Here is a 19,354-nt window from a genome sequence, read left to right as displayed (position 1 = left end):
AGTGAGGTGTAATAACGAGAAATATCTGTATTGCTTCTCGTTACTTCCTTTTTCTATATGTACAGCAGTCTGCAGCACACATAGAAAGAGGAAAATGCCTTAAAGGAAAGTTTTTGTGCAGGAAGGTGCCCCTTCCATCACAAAAACAATCCTACTCATAATGCAGGCAACCTTGCACCATGGTGCAGGGGTGTCCCGGTTGGTGCTAGGCAGCACAGAGAGCACCAGAGCAAGGAGAGAGCAGAATATCTTAGTAGATACGGCACATTTCTGCTTTCTCCATGTCACACAATGCAGCACAGCAAGTGCTGCCTTGCATTCTTAGTAAATCGACCCTATGCTACATACCCACCTCACATGCACACACATGGAATGTTAGCACAAAGATCTGGGGGTCACACAGAATCCCTCTTTGGGTCACATGAGATGATCTATCTGGAGCCTCTATCACCCCTCTTCTGCTCATAAGATCCTTCTATTGATCATGAGCTTCCCGAGGCTGATTGCCATATCCCTTCGACCCCATTTTTAGCCTTTAACCATTTTTCCTGACTCCAGCCATCTGAGTTCCCCAAACCCTTTCTGCCATCCTTCACAGACCACACTCATTTTGTCCCATCTTCTTTTAAAATCCTCTGTCACGTTTCAGTCCCCATGGCCTCAGATCCACCCTCAGACTACTGTGCCAGCATCAGACCCATCTTCTACATTCAAAGGTGCAACAGTCCAGCTTTTTCTTAACTTTGCATGCTTTGATTTTTCAGCAATACTTACCAGTTCTATATGTGGGCTGTAGATGTGGGGATTTCTAGGAGAAGGCAGTATAAGAAGCCAGAATAAGAACCATTTACAAAAGGAATATCCTAATACATGTAGCCTAGATTCACATAGGTGTCGTCCTGCTTCTGGGCTTCGTCCTTCACTAACCTCCACAATTCTATCCTATATATTTAGCTGTTTGTCCTGTAATCACTGCAGGATGCACAGTACGAATGAAGTGAAGCTACACCCACGTTGTTTGGAAAAAACTGTAGTTTGTTAGGGAGACCCTCACACACCCGACTGGTGTCATGCTTCATCATCTGGTCTCATCCTGATCCCTAAAAAGCAGGATGGGCTTGAACATGTTCCAGGGAGCACTTATGATATTCTCCTGCTGTGGTCTTAAAAACACCCTGAAACACCAAGGTATCCCTTTGTTAGAGGTGTTTCTAATATGAGTAAATTAATAATATTACGGGGGTGTCTATGGAGACAATGGTCCTACATCCTATGTGGTAAGTCGACATATGTCAGCCCTATGCAAAAGTGGCCATAGGATCCAGGGATTTTGTCAGCAATCAGTAATTATGCACCAGAGTAATATTAATGAAAGCAATCAACCCTAAATAAATTTGGTCAGGACAAAACAAAGACATGCACCATATATCTGGAATGCAAAAGGGCAATAATGTCCTTGTTCAAGTCGGGGTCCCTTCTTGGGTCCTGTAAGAAAAAAAGACAATAACAACACAGAGTTTGCTTATATTTGTATAGTTACATGCCTCACATGCACTGTTGTGCACACTCAAAGTCACCCCTTCAAATCAGTGAGCAAAACTGCACCTTTTAGAGAAAATTTTTGTAGTGGTCAACGTGCATTCAACTCTAGACTAAGCACATGCATCATGACACAAAGGTATCAGCACATATGATACATGCTCAAAGTATGTGCAGACAAACCAACGTGTAGTGACCGAAATTGTCATAAAGAGGTTCACCAAACCTCTTATGTCTAGCCACTAGGCTACAAAGGAGGAGTGCGGGACATGTCCTTGTAGTCATACATTATCACAGGTATAGTGGTAACTCCAGGCAGATGTGTTGGGAGAGGGGGAGAAGGAATAAAATATTAGGAGTGAAAATAAAGTACAAGTAGCAAATATCCTTCTGCTGGTGCCATGTATGTCTTTGGCACCTGAAGTCAGCTACTTTATCAAGGGTAACCTGTTTCCATCCACACCTACTCAGTCTGCTTTTCACCTCCCCACTGGTACCGAGCAGTGTCAGGAACAGGTTTATTTTTCGTGTAGCTCGTTTGTTCTGTCTTCACAAAGTCGTTAGGCCCAATGCATTATCGCGCCACAGGGCATGTTAACACCACTAAGCCTCATGGGACATGTAGTAAGAAAGGCTGGAGCAAAGGTGAGTGTGTGCAAACCACATCAGAATGGTCTAGTAAGAGGATGCACCAGTAGTTAAGAAGATACTGCTGTGGGTTTAGCCTTGTTACGGTAACAAACAATGTTGGCTATTGTGTGTGCTCCCAACTGGGATCAGTAGTCTTTTATGTAGTCTGTATATATATTTTGTAATGGTAATTGGTAATGAGGATCATGTCGATATAAAGGCAAAGAGAAAACACAACCAGTTCAAGTCCCAAAGCGTATAGACAGATGTTGGTGCATAATTACTCAATTGGTGAATAGGTTCTACTGCGGTGTTGATGTATATATTGACAGGTGGCACTTATGTAAACCAATATTACAGAGAGATTTGCTTTGCCAGATGGAGAAGAACTAGAGTGACTGTGTGCTTTGCCTAGCAATGGTCTTCCTATTCCTGGTCCTCACAGTCCTTGTTCACTTCCTGGTGTTGTGCCCACTAGACTTGATTCCTTTTTTTCTGGTCCTCGTTGTTTGGGTCTTTGTATGCCTAATCCTCTGGGTTCTGGTCCATTTGGCCACCCTGTTCTTTTCCTCCATTCTCCTAGTTGTATTTTTCTTTTCTGATCCTATTGACCCTCATCCATTTAACTTGGTTCTTCTGAGTCTTCTCACCCTGCTCTTCTGATTCCCAGTGCATCAGGTCTTTGTCCTGCTGGTCCCCTCGGTCTACCTGGCCTCTTGTGCCCTGGCCCTCTTAGGCATTGCCCTCTTAGCTCTTGTCTTCCGGCTTTGGATCATCCTTATCCTTCTGACTGTGCCTTGCCCTCATGGTCCTTCTGGCACTGCACTCAATGGTGTGAACCCTCTTGGTGCTGATCCTTCTAATCTTCCTTGCTCTGGTTCTGGTCCTCCTGGCTCTGGTTCTCCTGGTATTCTAGGTACTGAGTCCCTTGTCTTCCTTGCTTATTCTGTCCACCGGTCCTATTGGTCTGGATCTTGTTTTCCTGGATCTGATCTTACTCCTCTTGGCCCTGGTCTTCCTGCTGCTTGTCCTCATACTGCCACACAAACTCATTAAAGTCCCTCTTTATATGGTCCTCCTGGTCCTGCCATCCTGTTGCTCACCTTCCTGACAATCCTGTTCCTAGCCCTTTGGGCAGGACCTCCAGGCATTGATCATCCTAGTCCTGATGTCCCTGATCCTCCTTTTCCTCAACATCCTGGTCCTCATGGTCTTTGTAGTCAAGGTCCTTATCTTCTTTGCTCTGATCTTCCTGCCCCTCTTAGTTGTTTGTTTCCTGGTCCTCTTAGAACTTTTCCTTCTGACTCTGGCTGGCTGTGTTCTGGTCTCAGTTTCCTGGCCCTTCCGACCAAGTCATGCTATTCTTGTTTTGCATAGTCCTTGAACTTCTCGAGATTCTTTGCCTTTTGCCCCTGCTCCTCTTGATCCTGTTCCTTATTATTTGGTTTCTCCTGGATCTAGTTCTGCTGGACCTGACCCACCTGCTATCTTAGTCATGGTCTCCTTGGTCTTGGTCGCCCTGGTCCTTCTTGTCCTATTGGGCTTGTTATCATAAACATTGCCTTTTGGCCATCATGGCCCTTCCTGGTTCCCCCAGTCTTGGCCGATCTGGCCCTGTTCCTTTGTGGTTCTCTTGGTACTAGTCACATTGTCCTGGCTCTTCTCACCATCAACCTCCTATCCCTGATACTGCAAGTACTGGTCCATCTTGCTTCTCATATCCTGGCATTCTTAGTCTTTGTCCTCCTGGATTAGGTTGTCCTTGATCTCTTGGCATTTAATCCTACTGGTACTGAAGCCATTGATCCAGGTCCTTTTGATCCAGGTTCTCCTCGTTAGGGACCTCTGGAGCCTGGTCATTCTGGTCCTAGTCATCCTACACACCACTCTCCATTCCACTTTGTCTTCCAGCTGCAGGTTGGCTTTCGTACCTCGGATCCTCCTCATCCTGGTCCTGTTTCTGGTAATGGTTGCTCTGCCCCACTTGGTAATTCAAGCCCTGGTCCCCTAGGTCCTGACTTTCATGACTTTCTTAGCCATGTTTATAGTCTGCCTGGTCATGTTTCTTTTAGTTTACTAAGTCTTTTTGCTCTGGTGTTCTGGGTGCCCAACTCGGTCTTTCTATTCCTTGTCCTTCTTATCCTAGTATCCTAGACATACTGGGCATTTCCCTTCAGGTCCTGATCTTCTTAGTCCTTTTCATTCTGGTCCTGATCATCCTGGCCCTCGTTCTCCAACTCCTTGCCCACATGGCTCTGCAAACACTTGTCCTGTCACAGATCGTCCTAGCCTTTCCTAGTTTTGATGTTCCTTGACCTCTGGTTCATGCTAGTCTAAGAACTTCCTGGCCCTGTACTTCCTGTTCCTGGTTTGACTGGTCGTCATTCCCATGTACTTCTAGCCCTAGTCGTTTGGATCCTGGGTCTTCTGTTGCACAGGCTCTCGGTCCTGGACGTTTTCATCCTCCTCACCCTAATTCTGGTCCATCAGTCCTCCTGTTCTGGCTCCCCTGGTTTATCTAGTACCCTGGTTTGCCTGTTCCTAATCTTTCTGATCCTGGTTACCTTGGTCCATGTAGTCCTGGTCTTAGTTCTGTTACTCCTTTGTCTAGCCCTCATGTAACAGGTCTTCTAATGCTAGATCCACTGGCCTTGGTTTCTCTAGTCCTCCTAGTCCCTGGTCCTCCTGCCCCATATTACTCATACTATTCCTCCTGGTCTCCAGGTTTGCCTATTCTACCTTGTTCTTGTTCATTTGACCATGAGCCCCTCTATCATGGTCCTCCTAGTGATGGTCCTATTGGGCCTGGTACTCCTTATCTCTCTGGTACTGGTCCTCCTAGTCAGCCTAGTCCATGTAGTTCTTGTCACCCTGATCTAGGATCCCTCTGAGTCTGACACTCCTGGACCCTCTGATCCTAGTCCCACTGGACTTCGCCTTTCTAGTCCTTTCTATTCTACGATCTCCAGGTCCTGCTATCCCTTGTCCTTTGTGGCTGTGGTCTTCCTGGCCCTGGTCACGTTGCTTCTGGCCCATTGGTCCTCCTTGATCTGATGTCTGTGGTCTAGGCCCTCCTGTCTCTAGTCCTTCTCTCCGTTAGTCTCCTGGTACTAGTAATCTTTTGTCTGTCTACTTGGGCCTGCTACTCCTGGCCCTGGTCGTCCACGTCACCTGGGTCCTGGTCGGTGTGCACATGCCCTCATAGCCCTCCATGTCATTATGGTCCAGGGCCTTCAGTTCCATCTACCTTGGGTCCTTCTATTCCTTCGGCCCCTTGTCCACTGGGTCGAGATCCCTCTGTTCCACATTTTCCTGGCCCTCCTGATCCTTCTCATCCTGGTCCGAGTGCTGTTTTTCATTGTTCTGTTCCTCATTGTCTATTAGTTCCTGGTTCCCTCTGGCATTGGTAATGCTGGTCCTCATAGATTAGGTCTCCCCGGGCCTGGCTCTTCTTTTCTAGTCCTTGTGACTCTGGTGGCCAGCCCTCCTAGTGGTTTCCCTTTTCACCCTTATTCTCCTACTTTTAATTCTCATACTGCTTCCTGCCCCCTCCACAATGACTTTAGTCAGGTACATCCCCCAAGCCTATCACACAGATTTGTATGCTTTTAGCTTCCATATTTCTTTTGCTTAGATAACACCGTCAAGTACAGAAATGGGGGCCCGGTAGAGAGAGGACCCTGCCCACTTAAAAATTGCATAACTTGTTAAAAATCAAAACAAACATTCCCAAGATGCATTGTGCAGGTGACTAAATTATCAGTGTGGGTGAAAGGGCCACTTGTGACATAGGACCAATAAGTATCAATGCCCTAAACGTACTCTGCTGGGTGAATAGTATGAAAAAGTGTATTTATTCACAGACAATAGAGTGAATGCTGCCTGTGAATTACCCAGTTGCATTACTTACCTATCTCCTGCATTCACTTCCCCCTTCCACAGAAGCCCCATTACAGTGTCTCACTCAATTTGCCTCCTGCAAGTGCCCCAAAGCACTGTGCCCCAAACACCAATTACCTACTGTACATGTCCCTCCCTCTGGGGCCCAGATACCACCTATCTGTCTGCATTCCCTATTTGCTGCTGCTTGCTGACTGCTGTTGTGTTCCCAGATTTGAAATTCTAAGCAAGCACAAACCCCCTTAAACAGAAGCCTAAATCTAACACAAGGGTGCCAATTACGATCCGGTAAAAAAATTCCCCGTGCGACTCGTATCCGGTCTTTTTACCGTACGAATCGTACAAGTGGCGTACGAACTGGCAATCACGATTCGCATGGTAAAAAGTCCATACGAACCGCATCGGGAATGATTTCCCACACGTCCTCGGGTCGGAAAATGTGTCCGACACGTCCTCGGCCGATTTACCGTACAAATGTGAAAGGTGAAGTCCGACCGAGGAATCACGATCCATCCCGTGCGTCCGATGTTACAACCGTATGGAAAAAACACCGGCCGCACCGAACTCCCATAGCAACCATGGAGACATGTGCCCGCATACGCGCCCAACACACCCCCCGCCCCCGTACGTCCGAGACGTACCCCCCGTGTATGTACACCCCCACCCGTGTATGTACACCCCTGTACGTCTGAGTCGTACCCCCACCCCTGTACGTGTCGTACCACCGTCTATGTACACCCCAGTACGTTTGAGTCCTACCCCCACCCCTGTACGTGTCGTACCACCGTCAATGTACACCCCAGTACGTTCGAGTCCTACCCCCACCCCTGTACGTGTACGTCGAGTCGTACCCCCACCCCTGTACGTGTCGTACCACGTCAATGTACACCCCAGTACGTTCCAGTCGTACCCCCACCCCTGTACGTGTCGTACCACCGTCAATGTGCACCCCTGTACGTTCGAGTCCTACCCCCACCCCTGTACGTGTCCGACCCCCATGTATGTACACCCCAGTACATTCGAGTCGTACCTCCACCCCTGTACGTGTCGTACCACCGTCTATGTACACCCCAGTACGTTCGAGTCGCACCCCCACCCCTGTACGTGTACGTTCGAGTCGTACCCCCACCCCTGTACGTGTCGTACCACCGTCAATGTACACCCCAGTACGTTCCAGTCGTACCCCCACCCCTGTACGTGTTGTACCACCGTCAATGTACACCCCAGTACGTTCGAGTCCTACCCCCACCCCTGTACGTGTCCGACCCCCATGTATGTACACCCCAGTACATTCGAGTCGTACCCCCACCCCTGTACGTGTCGTACCACCGTCTATGTACACCCCAGTACGTTCGAGTCACACCCCCACCCCTGTACGTGTACGTTCGAGTCGTACCCCCACCCCTGTACGTGTCGTACCACCGTCAATGTACACCCCAGTACGTTCCAGTCGTACCCCCACCCCTGTACGTGTCGTACCACCGTCAATGTACACCCCAGTTCGTTCGAGTCGCACCCCCAACACAACCTCCTAAGTACGGAGCGCACCCCAGGCCCCAACATCACAACCGCATGTACGAGTCGTACCAAGCCACACACAAGGACAGCACCGTACAACCAAATGGCCCATGTACACACAGTACACACGCTAAAAACGCACGTACACAACCAGGACAAAACAAAACAACACAAGAATACACCATTAGAATGGCACAAAGCCACCAAACATGTCCAACAAACACTCAATAAACACATTCACTGACCTGCAACTGCCAAAGACAAACAGAGGCCCAAAACACCACCACTCCTTATAACACACCCACCCAAACTTCAAACACAGCCACACCCACCAATGGACCAATAAAAAGGGCCCACACACAAAAACCATGAGCCTTTGCAACAGACTCACTGCTGCCAGACCCCTCAGACAACCCACAGCACCATACTACAAGCTTCACCACACCTTACACTTGCACACCTTCACACAACCACCTTCACAAACACACCCTCATCACATTCACACACACACACACCCAAACAACCACACCCACACACCCACAACCATCCACACACACCCCCCCATCCACACCCACACCCACACCCCTCACCATGCCCACTAACAAGAATCCAAAGTTCAGTAACCGAGAGTTGGAGGTCCTTGTCGATGAAATCCTCAGAGTCGAGCCACAGCTCTTTGGAACATTGGTCAGACAGACCAGCATTGCAGCAAAAACAGCCATGTGGCAGACCATCGTCGATGCTGTGAATGCTGTTGCAGACACCAGAAGGACCAGGCATGAATGCCAAGCCAGGTGGTACGATCTGCGGAGGAGGGTCCGAGCCAAGATGCTGGAGGAACACAACCAGGCCAACGCCACTGGAGGAGGGCCCTCCCGCAGACCCGTACACTACCAGCCCTGGGAGGAGAGGGTGATGGCCATACAGCCGGTGGAGGCTGTCGAAGGATTAGGAGGACTCCGAGACCCGGGTGAGTACACAAACAACGCACCTCACATGGGGGGAACGTCATCCACAACCAAAATCACTAACAGGCACGCAACCACCCCAAGCTATCGCATGACTCAACCACACTCCATGAACACGCACATGCCACTGGCGCCACCATGCCCCATGCACCCAGCTTGACAATGTCAAGTCACAGGCCACAGAAGACACCAACACATGACACGGTAACCCGGATGGCGGGAGGGTGGGCCCCAAAATTCACATAGTGCAACTCAGAAGCAGACAACAATGCCCTCTGCCCATATGGCCTAGGTCACAGCCATACAAACACTGTGTCCCCACACAGGAAAGACTCGCCAGCAAATGGCGGACGCCTTGCATCAACACATGGGGGTGAAGGCACTGTTTTGCACATGACAGCAGCGAATTAACAGCCAACATTGTGAAAGAGTGGCAGCACACACCACCACAGCAGCAGCGCAGAGACAGACACTACACCCAATGGGTGCCTGGAGATCACAAACAAATTCACATCAACAAGCCAAGGGCCATTCAAAGATCTGCTAACAGTGTGTGCCCAGGAAGCTGGGCTCAGGTGACAGAGGGTGACACACAGAGGGAGGGAGAGGGGGTCACAGAGGGAGGGAGAGGGGGACAGAGAGGGAGGGAGACACAGGGAGACGGACAGAGGGAGGAGGCTGACACATGGAGGGAGGGAGAGGGGGACAGAGAGGGAGGGAGACACAGGGAGACGGACAGAGGGAGGAGGCTGACACACGGAGGGAGGGAGAGGGGGACAGAGAGGGAGGGAGACACAGGGAGACGGACAGAGGGAGGAGGCTGACACACGGAGGGAGGGAGAGGGGGACAGAGAGGGAGGGAGAGGGGGACAGAGAGGGAGGGAGAGACAGGGAGACGACAGAGGGAGGAGGCTGACACACGGAGGGAGGGAGAGGGGGACAGAGAGGGAGGGAGACACAGGGAGACGGACAGAGGGAGGAGGCTGACACACGGAGGGAGGGAGAGGGGGACAGAGAGGGAGGGAGACACAGGGACACGGACAGAGGGAGGAGGCTGACACACGGAGGGAGGGAGAGGGGGACAGAGAGGGAGGGAGAGGGGGACAGAGAGGGAGGGAGAGGGGGACAGAGAGGGAGGGAGACACAGGGAGACGGACAGAGGGAGGAGGCTGACACACGGAGGGAGGAAGAGGGGGACAGAGAGGGAGGGAGAGGGGGACAGAGAGGGAGGGAGACACAGGGAGACGGACAGAGGGAGGAGGCTGACACACGGAGGGAGGGAGAGGGGGACAGAGAGGGAGGGAGACACAGGGAGACGGACAGAGGGAGGAGGCTGACACACGGAGGGAGGGAGAGGGGGACAGAGAGGGAGGGAGACACAGGGAGAGCAAATCAGCTGTGTGGTGTGTGGGAATGTCTGCTCGTCAGCAGGTAGACTGCGTGCATGTAGCCAAGGGTGGCCAGTGCCAGAACCCCCCCTCTTCCCCATGGCAAAACACAGGGCCATGTCACAACCTGTTCACGAGCACAACGACAGCTGCCTGCATTATATAAGTGTGTGGATCCACTCCATGTGCACATGTACAGTGCTACACGGAAGGCGCCAATGCATGGCTCGCCACACCTGCCCACTCCACTGCTGACTGCAGTCACACTTGACGCAGCAAGTAAGACTGTGCCACACATAGTGAAAGGGGCCAAAGTGGTGCCCAAGGGACACACCCATGCACAAGTGCACTGTGAGTGGAATGCAAGACAGATCCTAATTCCAAGAGGAAAGGTGTCAACGTCGAAACTGATGAAACATGGATGTTGCATGGACCAAAATTAACATTGTCTCTCTCACACACAGGTCAACGTCGTGGTTCACCCCCCAACACTGGGGGCGAAGACTCACAGGACCCGGATCTGCGGGAGCCCGATCCCACCGGCAGCGACGACTCTCACCACTCTGTGGACGACCCCGACCAACCTGGCCCCTCTGGTGTCCAACCACCTGCAGCACCTGCGTCAGGTACAACGGGGCCAACCACCACCCCCACTCCTGCCACATCCCAGGAGACACCCAGGATCCCTGCCCCAACACCACAAAGCAGCCAGCCTGGCCAGGAGGGACACGGTGTCCCGGGCACCCAGGAGGAGGCAGGCGACAACGCCAATGCCACCCCTCAGGGGTCCCGGCGACCCAATGTGCCCACAAGGACAGGCCAGGTGCAAGTGGGCAGGGGTGGTGGGAGTGGAGGACGGCGGAGGCGCCAGCCTGACCAGTTGGCTGGGGATCCGGTATATTCCCATGTCCGTAACATCCTGGACTCATACCGGCAGGACACCACGGGCATGGCCCAGGTTGTGTCCGTCCTCGAGGGGATCAAGACCCAGCAGGCCCAGCAACATGCGGAGCTACATGCCTGTCTACTGCAACACCAACGGAGGATGGAGGACAGACAGGCTGAGCAAGTGACGGTGTTCCAGGGGATTCACGATACACTCCGTCGGATGGCCAACAACATGGGCAACCCTCCCTGTGCCAGAAGGCGTAGAACATCACCACCCACAGGGAGGGATCAGGAGGAGGAGGAAACATCCGATGGATGTCTGACCAATGTGGACAAAGACTGTGGCATGGACTCTGAGGATTTCCAATGGCAAGGACACCAACTCCCCTACTGAACTTTGGATTCCAAACTCCCGGGAAGCCCCTCACGTCATCCCCCCCCCCCCCCCCACCCCCCCCAAAAAATAAAAATTCACACCATGAAGAGAAGATGCCTGCTGGTTGCATTATTACCTTACATGTGTCTAGTAAAGTCTAAACATGCCTGAGTTCTCTTTTGACTTCAACCATCCACACCCTGGGGCCTGAGTCTGGCACAGGACACACGGGCCACAGTGTATTAGGCAAGACAGACATGGAGCACCATACACACCCGTGATGGGCCCAACCAGCTGAGGGGGTGGCCGCACAACCGTGCTGACAGACACATTGAGTACAGCAACAGTCATGCGCAGAGGTCAGGGATCCCGTCCAGTGTCCTGGGGGGCACCCAGGTATGTGTAGACAGGTGGCAGAACCATGTCCTGCAAGCGTGAGTCTGGTGGATGCAGAGAATGGGGGCCTGGCCAACGTTGGATGCATGGGGATGGCACATGTCACAATACCCACACACTCATGGACATCATGCATAATACACAGTCTCAGCCCACACACACAGCTTGCATCTTGCTACTCGACACATAGACACATGGCCACTATCAGGGACAACCATGCCAGACATGCTGGATGCACCGTGGCAACACACCAGCATTGACTGAGAAGAGGCACCTTGGAGGCATAGGGACACCTTTATTAGTCATGTTTTCTGGATTGCAGAGGCAACTCGAAGTACACATGAACACGTCATGTGGAGTAACATGTGGGTCCAACACTGGCACCCCCCTTCTGCAGCACAAATGCGTGATAGCCATGGAACTGGCACACAAAAGTCGGCCAACAGCTAAACACCTACAGCTGCTCACGGAGAGACTGCCATACACCATTGATCCGCTGATGTAGTAGTCCCACACCATGTCAAGCCAATGCAAACCGTATGTGTCCGAGGGCAGTGTTACACACATTGATGCCATCATCACAATCCACTATCCAATCACTGATGACTGTCAACCAGTCAGACCATCTATTCAGGTGTACACAGCTGCATGTCGTGTCCCATGGTGATGCTACATGGCTGCAGAGGAACCAAACATCGACAGGGGCGGTGTGCATACATCGTGAACAACTGCCACACCCAATACACCCCTGATGCATCCCTTACCCTAAGGAGACTTCCAAACTTGTCCGTGCGTGTAACGCTCAGTCAGCACACGATGACGTGTCCATGAGGAATAGCAGGGCCACAACAATGCAACCAGCAGACGGCATGCGCAAATACCTGGGGATGAGAGACACACAAGAAGTCAGCCACTAAAAGCACAGCCACTTGCATGTGCATGTACTCGACACATGTATGGATGACAACATGCTAGTTCACAATTATGAGTGGGGAAATAAAATCATCACTGCCACCATCACTCCAGTGACACACCCACACACACCTCTGACTCACGTTCCATACATGCAGGTGGAGACACACATCACAACACATGCCACACGGGGACCAATGCGTGCACAATCAGACACTGGTACTCACCACTAAGCGAAGAAGTCGCGTATGAGCCGAGTCCGGATGTCCTCTTGCGGCTCCACATCCTCCACATCACTAGCCCCATTGCCAAGCCCTTCGTCCTCCACGGGTGGATGGTCCTCGTCATGTTGATCCAGGATGAGTGGCACAGCTTTCTCAACTGCCATGTTGTGCAGCATGCAGCAGACCATGAAGATTTTGCAGACCTTCGCAGGGGAATATGGGAGCGCGCCGCCGGTCTTGTGGAGGCACCGAAATCGGCTCTTCAGCAGGCCAAACGTCCTCTCTATCACTCACCTTGTCTGGCCATGGGCGGTGTTGTAGCGGAGCTGAGCCGGTGTGATGGGGTTGCGGAGAGGTGTGATCAGCCATGGCATGTTGGGATAGCCAGCGTCCCCTACATGGGAAGCACATGGACATCGTTAGAACTGGTGAAGCGGTCGTGCTGGTAGGCTATGCAAAATACAGGACAGACAGACTGTACCCACCAACAACACATGCTCGTTCGTTGCGCAGCTGCATCATCATTTCAGGCATCCTGCTACGCCTCTTGATGTAGGCATCGTGTGCTGATCCTGGAAAACGAGCACAGACATGTGAAATCACCTTGTTGGACAGACACACCACAAGGGCATTGATGGAGTGGTAGTGCTTCCGATTGCGGTACGCTACCTCCCGTGCGTGTGGTGGTACCAAAGCTACATGTGTCCCATCTATGGACCCAATGACATGGGGCATCCCTCCCAGGGCATTGAATCCACGCTTGACCGCAGTCAACTGTTCAGGGGTTGGGAACTTGATGAAGTCATCCAGGTGAATCAACATGGCCTCTAAGAAATCATGCAGCACACGGCAGAACATGCTCTGGGACATGCCACCAACATGAGCTATGGTATATTGAAAGGTACCCGTGGCAAGAAAATGTAGGGCAGCCATTACCTTCAGCTGGGGTGTCAGTGCCGTAGGATACCTGTGCTGCGGTTGCAGGTGTGGTGCCAGTCTCGCCGTCAACTCCAGAATCAACGGTTGGGGGAAGCGATAGCACCGGATACTGTCATTCTCCCGCATGGCAGCCAAGTCCGGAATTGGTCGGGCAAGAGGCGGCGCTCTGCAGTAATTTGGAAGTGACAAGGAAGAGTGAGTGCACTACGACAACAATTCATATGTACTGAGCACATGTTAATCTGTCAATACACATATGCTACATAGGGAGTCAGGTATGTGCTACATGCCCTGGACACGTATGGCTGCCAGGTGACACTCCTACCAAGACCCAGCTACACACGGAGATTGAGAACCTCCCCATGCCATGCCATGGGAATAGCTGTGTCCCAGTGCAAGTGAACAGCCAGACGCAAGACAGGAGTGACATACGCCCACACATCAGCAGAAGTAGGATGCCGATTGCAGAGACTGGTAGCGGAACACTAGAGCCACAGGTCACATGACAGTACACTAGGACAGCCCACACACCTTGCCATGAAGGTGCACATGTCATGACTCACCACACATTCATTGTGAGGATGCAGACATGTCCTTGTCACGCTACTCCGTGTCCCATGCATACATGTGCACCTCACATCCGATACCACATGTGGCATGGTGTGCGGAACAGTGTGCAATGTCAATCTACACACAGACACATGTTGGTTGCTGCTACAGCTGCAGCTTTTGAGGGTGCTCCAACATCAACCTGATGGGAAGCCCCCACACATACATGACATAGTCACATTGTGCACCGTGGGTAGTGACAAGTCAGGTGTGGTGACCCCTGTACCGGGCATCAGGGGACACTTCCGTGTGTTGGTGTCCGTGCCATGCCAGTGACGCTCATCCCAAGTGTGCAGTACGACATGCACACATGTCAAAGGAGTCAAGGGCATGCCTGGCACACATTGCCCCATCACACAGTACATCTGTACACATCTCATCATACATCTGGTGCCTTCTCGACTCAGGAGTAATGTTCCACATCACAGCCTGTCACACCTGTGCCCCACACATGTAGTAATGCACAGACGATGCCTTGATGTCCATTCATGGACAAGTATTTCCATCCATGGACAAGTATGTCCGCCCTATTCCTACCTGTGTGCCGCCTGTCACCATTGTGATGTGTGAAAACCGCCGTACTGCTGCTAAGAGGGCCTGTGTACGTTCCCATATCACTATGGGAGTGCTGCCGTATGTGTACCCATCGTGATTGCGAGCGTACAGGCATGTGTACGGTCCGTACCACTACGAGTATGCATACGCAAGAACACCCATAGTGGTAGGGCCGTACGCACGCCTGTACGCTCCCTATCACTATGGGTGTCCTCGCGTATGCGTACTCGCAGTGGTACGGGCCGTACACACGCCTGTACGCTCCCTATCACTATGGGTGTCCTCGCGTATGCGTACACGTAGTGATAGTGAGCGTACAGGCGTGTGTACGGCCCGTACCACTATGAGTACGCATACGCGAGGACACCCATAGTGATAGTGAACGTAGGCACGCGTGTACGGGCCGTTGCAATGCATTTGGGGTGCCCTAGGGCCCCGGAACGCACCGTACCTGTGTGTGAAGCTCCAAATTACATAGGGGACACATGAGGGACAAGTATTAAGGCCTACATGCATGCTGGTTGTCATGGAGACCAAGTTCAAATTTTGAATTTGTTCTGGAAGGTGCACAGCAGAAGTCAGTTGGAATGAATCTACTTTGTTGCAATGTGTTTGTGGGGCTGACATCATGCAGGAGAAAAAAACCGATAGAGAACCCACAGACTGCTAGGTTTGAAGGGATTGGAGGAAACATAGGATGCAAATGTGAGTGACCAATCACTCTGTACTCCTGTGCATGAGATGGGCCAGCAAGGCAGATATAAGGCAGCCAGGTCCCATGAGGGAGCACTTGCCTGCACATCTCTGTATTCCACGACCCAGCTGCTGCTACTGATTCCCTGGAACCATGTCAAGGGCTGTGGAGAGGTCACAGCCATTCACCCTGGAGGAGAACATGGCTTTGGTGGAAGTGATCCTCCCACAGTACCCCATGCTGTATGGGCGACCAGGTTATCAGGTGAGTGCAGTGTCCACTGGCACAGACTGTGTCCCTTTTTTGTGACTGTGACTTCTGCCATTGTGTCCAGGTGTGACACACATGCTATGTACTGTAGGGGGGGTCCCAGGGGGGGGGAATGCCCGATGTCTCCCAGCAGTGCCCTGAGACAGGAGGGGTGGGTGCAGAGTCCTCCCAGCAGTGCCCTGAGACAGGAGGGGTGGGTGCCTATCACTCCCAGCAGTGCCCTGAGACAGGAGGGGTGGGTTCCTATCACTCCCAGCAGTGCCCTGAGACAGGAGGGGTGGGTGCCTATCACTCCCAGCAGTGCCCCGAGACAGGAGGGGTGGGTGCAGAGTCCTCCCAGCAGTGCCCAGAGACAGGAGGGGTGGGTTCCTATCACTCCCAGCAGTGCCCTGAGACAGGAGGGGTGTGTGCAGAGTCCTCCCAGCAGTGCCTTGAGACAGGAGGGGTGGGTGCAGAGTCCTCCCAGCAGTGCCCTGAGACAGGAGGGGTGGGTGCCTATCACTCCCAGCAGTGCCCTGAGACAGGAGGGGTGGGTGCAGAGTCCTCCCAGCAGTGCCCAGAGACAGGAGGGGTGGGTTCCTATCACTCCCAGCAGTGCCCTGAGACAGGAGGGGTGTGTGCAGAGTCCTCCCAGCAGTGCCCTGAGACAGGAGGGGTGGGTGCAGAGTCCTCCCAGCAGTGCCCTGAGACAGGAGGGGTGGGTGCAGAGTCCTCCCAGCAGTGCCCTGAGACAGGAGGGGTGGGTGCCTATCACTCCCAGCAGTGCCCTGAGACAGGAGGGGTGGGTGCAGAGTCCTCCCAGCAGTGCTCAGAGACAGGAGGGGTGGGTTCCTATCACTCCCAGCAGTACCCTGAGACAGGAGGGGTGTGTGCAGAGTCCTCCCAGCAGTGCCCTGAGACAGGAGGGGTGGGTGCAGAGTCCTCCCAGCAGTGCCCTGAGACAGGAGGGGTGGGTGCCTATCACTCCCAGCAGTGCCCTGAGACAGAAGGGGTGGGTGCAGAGTCCTCCCAGCAGTGCCCAGCGACAGGAGGGGTGGGTTCCTATCACTCCCAGCAGTGCCCTGAGACAGGAGGGGTGTGTGCAGAGTCCTCCCAGCAGTGCCCTGAGACAGGAGGGGTGGGTGCAGAGTCCTCCCAGCAGTGCCCTGAGACAGGAGGGGTGGGTGCAGAGTCCTCCCAGCAGTGCCCTGAGACAGGAGGGGTGGGTTCCTATCACTCCCAGCAGTGCCCTGAGACAGGAGGGGTGTGTGCAGAGTCCTCCCAGCAGTGCCCTGAGACAGGAGGGGTGGGTGCAGAGTCCTCCCAGCAGTGCCCTGAGACAGGAGGGGTGGGTGCAGAGTCCTCCCAGCAGTGCCCTGAGACAGGAGGGGTGGGTGTGATGCACAGTGTGAGCCTGGATCATTGATTGTGTAGTTGCCCTCATTCCACCTGTGTCATTTCAATGGCACGTACTGCTTTTGGCCTTCCACCCGAGGATCATGTTCCTATGACAAAGGTGCAATGCGTTGGATGCACACTATGCCTTGTTGTACACAGCAAATGTGTTCTAATCTGTGTCCCTGTGACATGTGCAAGGTGTATTGATGTAGTGTCACTTGTTCATCCTCACAGGTAGACGCCTCTGCCAAGGAGCAGATATGGCTGGACGCCGTCAGTGCCGTGAGGAGTGCGGATGGTCGGAGGCGGCACCTGTCCCAGGTGAGGAAACGCTGGCAGGATATCCGGTGCTGGACGCGGAGGATCGCACGGCTCCTGCTGGGGGACTCACCTGAGAGCCACAAGAACCGCGGGCGCCGCCGTCTCTCCCACATCCAGAAACGTGTGCTGGCGGTGGTCTTTCCAGACTTGGACAGGCGTCTACAGGACATGCAGCAGCCGTAAGGGGGTAGGTACATGTGTGTGTTTGTTGTGTTTCACCAGCATTTGTAAGTGCACTGTTCCATGGATACACTTCCAGGGTTTATGGTGCTGTGCAGATCCTGTTACCCACAGTATTGCAGTGCTCTCCTGCCTCCCTTCCCCTCCTTGCAATGTGTTCCCTGGTCTGTGTGTAGTCACTCCATCACAAGGTTATGTAGCCTGACACCTTCTACAAGTGTACAATGCCTGCAGCATCATGTGTGGGGGTGGTGTGTAACAGGTTTTGTGACCTTGCCTGTGCCCTGTCCAGTTCTGGACTTGTGGGTTCCATGTCAGTTGGCACTAATGCTGAGTCCAGACATGGGAGTTGATCTCTCGAGTGCCAGGCCTTCCAGCAGGCATGTCCCATGTGGTGGCCTGTGACATGATGTGCATGAGTGTACGTTACGCATAGTGCAGGGATGTTTGCATGTGTTGCAGTCATTCCCATTCAGGAGCATGGAGTTGTGTGGCCACTACTGTCCCCAGGGGCATCTTTTCCTAGGTATCATGTGTGTAATCCGAGAATGTCGAGAATCTCTGTGTCTACAGCATAGGTTGTGCTCTGTGCCATTGTCCCCGGGCACCATGTTTCTTGACGTGAGATGTATTACAAGTGTCCACTGTCCAGCCTGACCTGATTTTCAAAGTACATACTCACGGTGGCCATTGCCTGTGTGTCTTGTTGAAATCATCTGATGATGCCCATTTGTACATGATTATTTGGACGGCGCACCTTGGGTATTTGGTGTGCAATCTTGAATTATTGCATCCCATGTGTATTTCACCCAGACTAAGAGATGTAGGTGCTTCCTGTGTCTCCACAGATTTGTCTCATGTAGGGGGTGGGTGGTGCGGGCATGTCCTACATGTCAAGACCTGTAATCTCCTTGCTAGGACTGGCCAGTGTGTGATGTTTGTCTGGACATACACTCAAGGTGCAGTGTGCCAGTCAGGGTGGGCATGTTATCAGTATTACCTATGCTGCATGTGCCTCTAGTTCCTGGATATGGTCCCTGCTCATCCCAATTTCCTGCCACGCTGTGTGGTGCAGATGCAGTGCTGTATTGTCCCCAGGGCCTTGCTCCTCAGTCAAAATTCCACGTCATCTCATTTGCTATTGTGTCATGCTCTCCATAGTTTTTCCATGGCATGGTGGGTCACACAACTGTGTCTTGCAGGGCCTACATATGTACCTTGTTTTGGAATTGTAACTCTTCCTTTGTTTCAGGCTATGCACTGTAACCTAAGTAGTTTTGACTCATGTGACATATGTATACAGGTGTATGATTAATTTCTGTCTCTTCACCCTGCCCACAGATTAGAACACATTTGCTGTGTACAACAAGGCATAGTGTGCATCCAACGCATTGCACCTTTGTCATAGGAACATGATCCTCTGGGGGAAGGCCAAAAGCAGTACGTGCCATTGAAATGACACAGGTGGAATGAGGGCAACTACACAATCAATGATCCAGGCTCACACTGTGCATCACACCCACCCCTCCTGTCTCAGGGCACTGCTGGGAGGACTCTGCACCCACCCCTCCTGTCTCTGGGCACTGCTGGGAGGACTCTGCACCCACCCCTCCTGTCTCTGGGCACTGCTGGGAGGACTCTGCACCCACCCCTCCTGTCTCAGGGCACTG

General features: G+C 52.6%; 1 protein-coding gene across 2 annotated transcripts in view; it reads left to right on the top strand.

The window, feature by feature from the left end:
- LOC146812775 (complement C1s subcomponent-like) overlaps positions 1-19,354 on the top strand; it is a 52,661-nt gene that overhangs the window by 11,682 nt on the left and 21,625 nt on the right. The gene's annotated exons all lie outside the window — the stretch shown is intronic.

Source organism: Triturus cristatus, chromosome 7, assembly GCF_964204655.1.
Source record: "Triturus cristatus chromosome 7, aTriCri1.1, whole genome shotgun sequence".
Lineage (NCBI taxonomy): Eukaryota > Metazoa > Chordata > Amphibia > Caudata > Salamandridae > Triturus > Triturus cristatus.
This window is presented reverse-complemented; position numbering and strand designations above follow the sequence as displayed.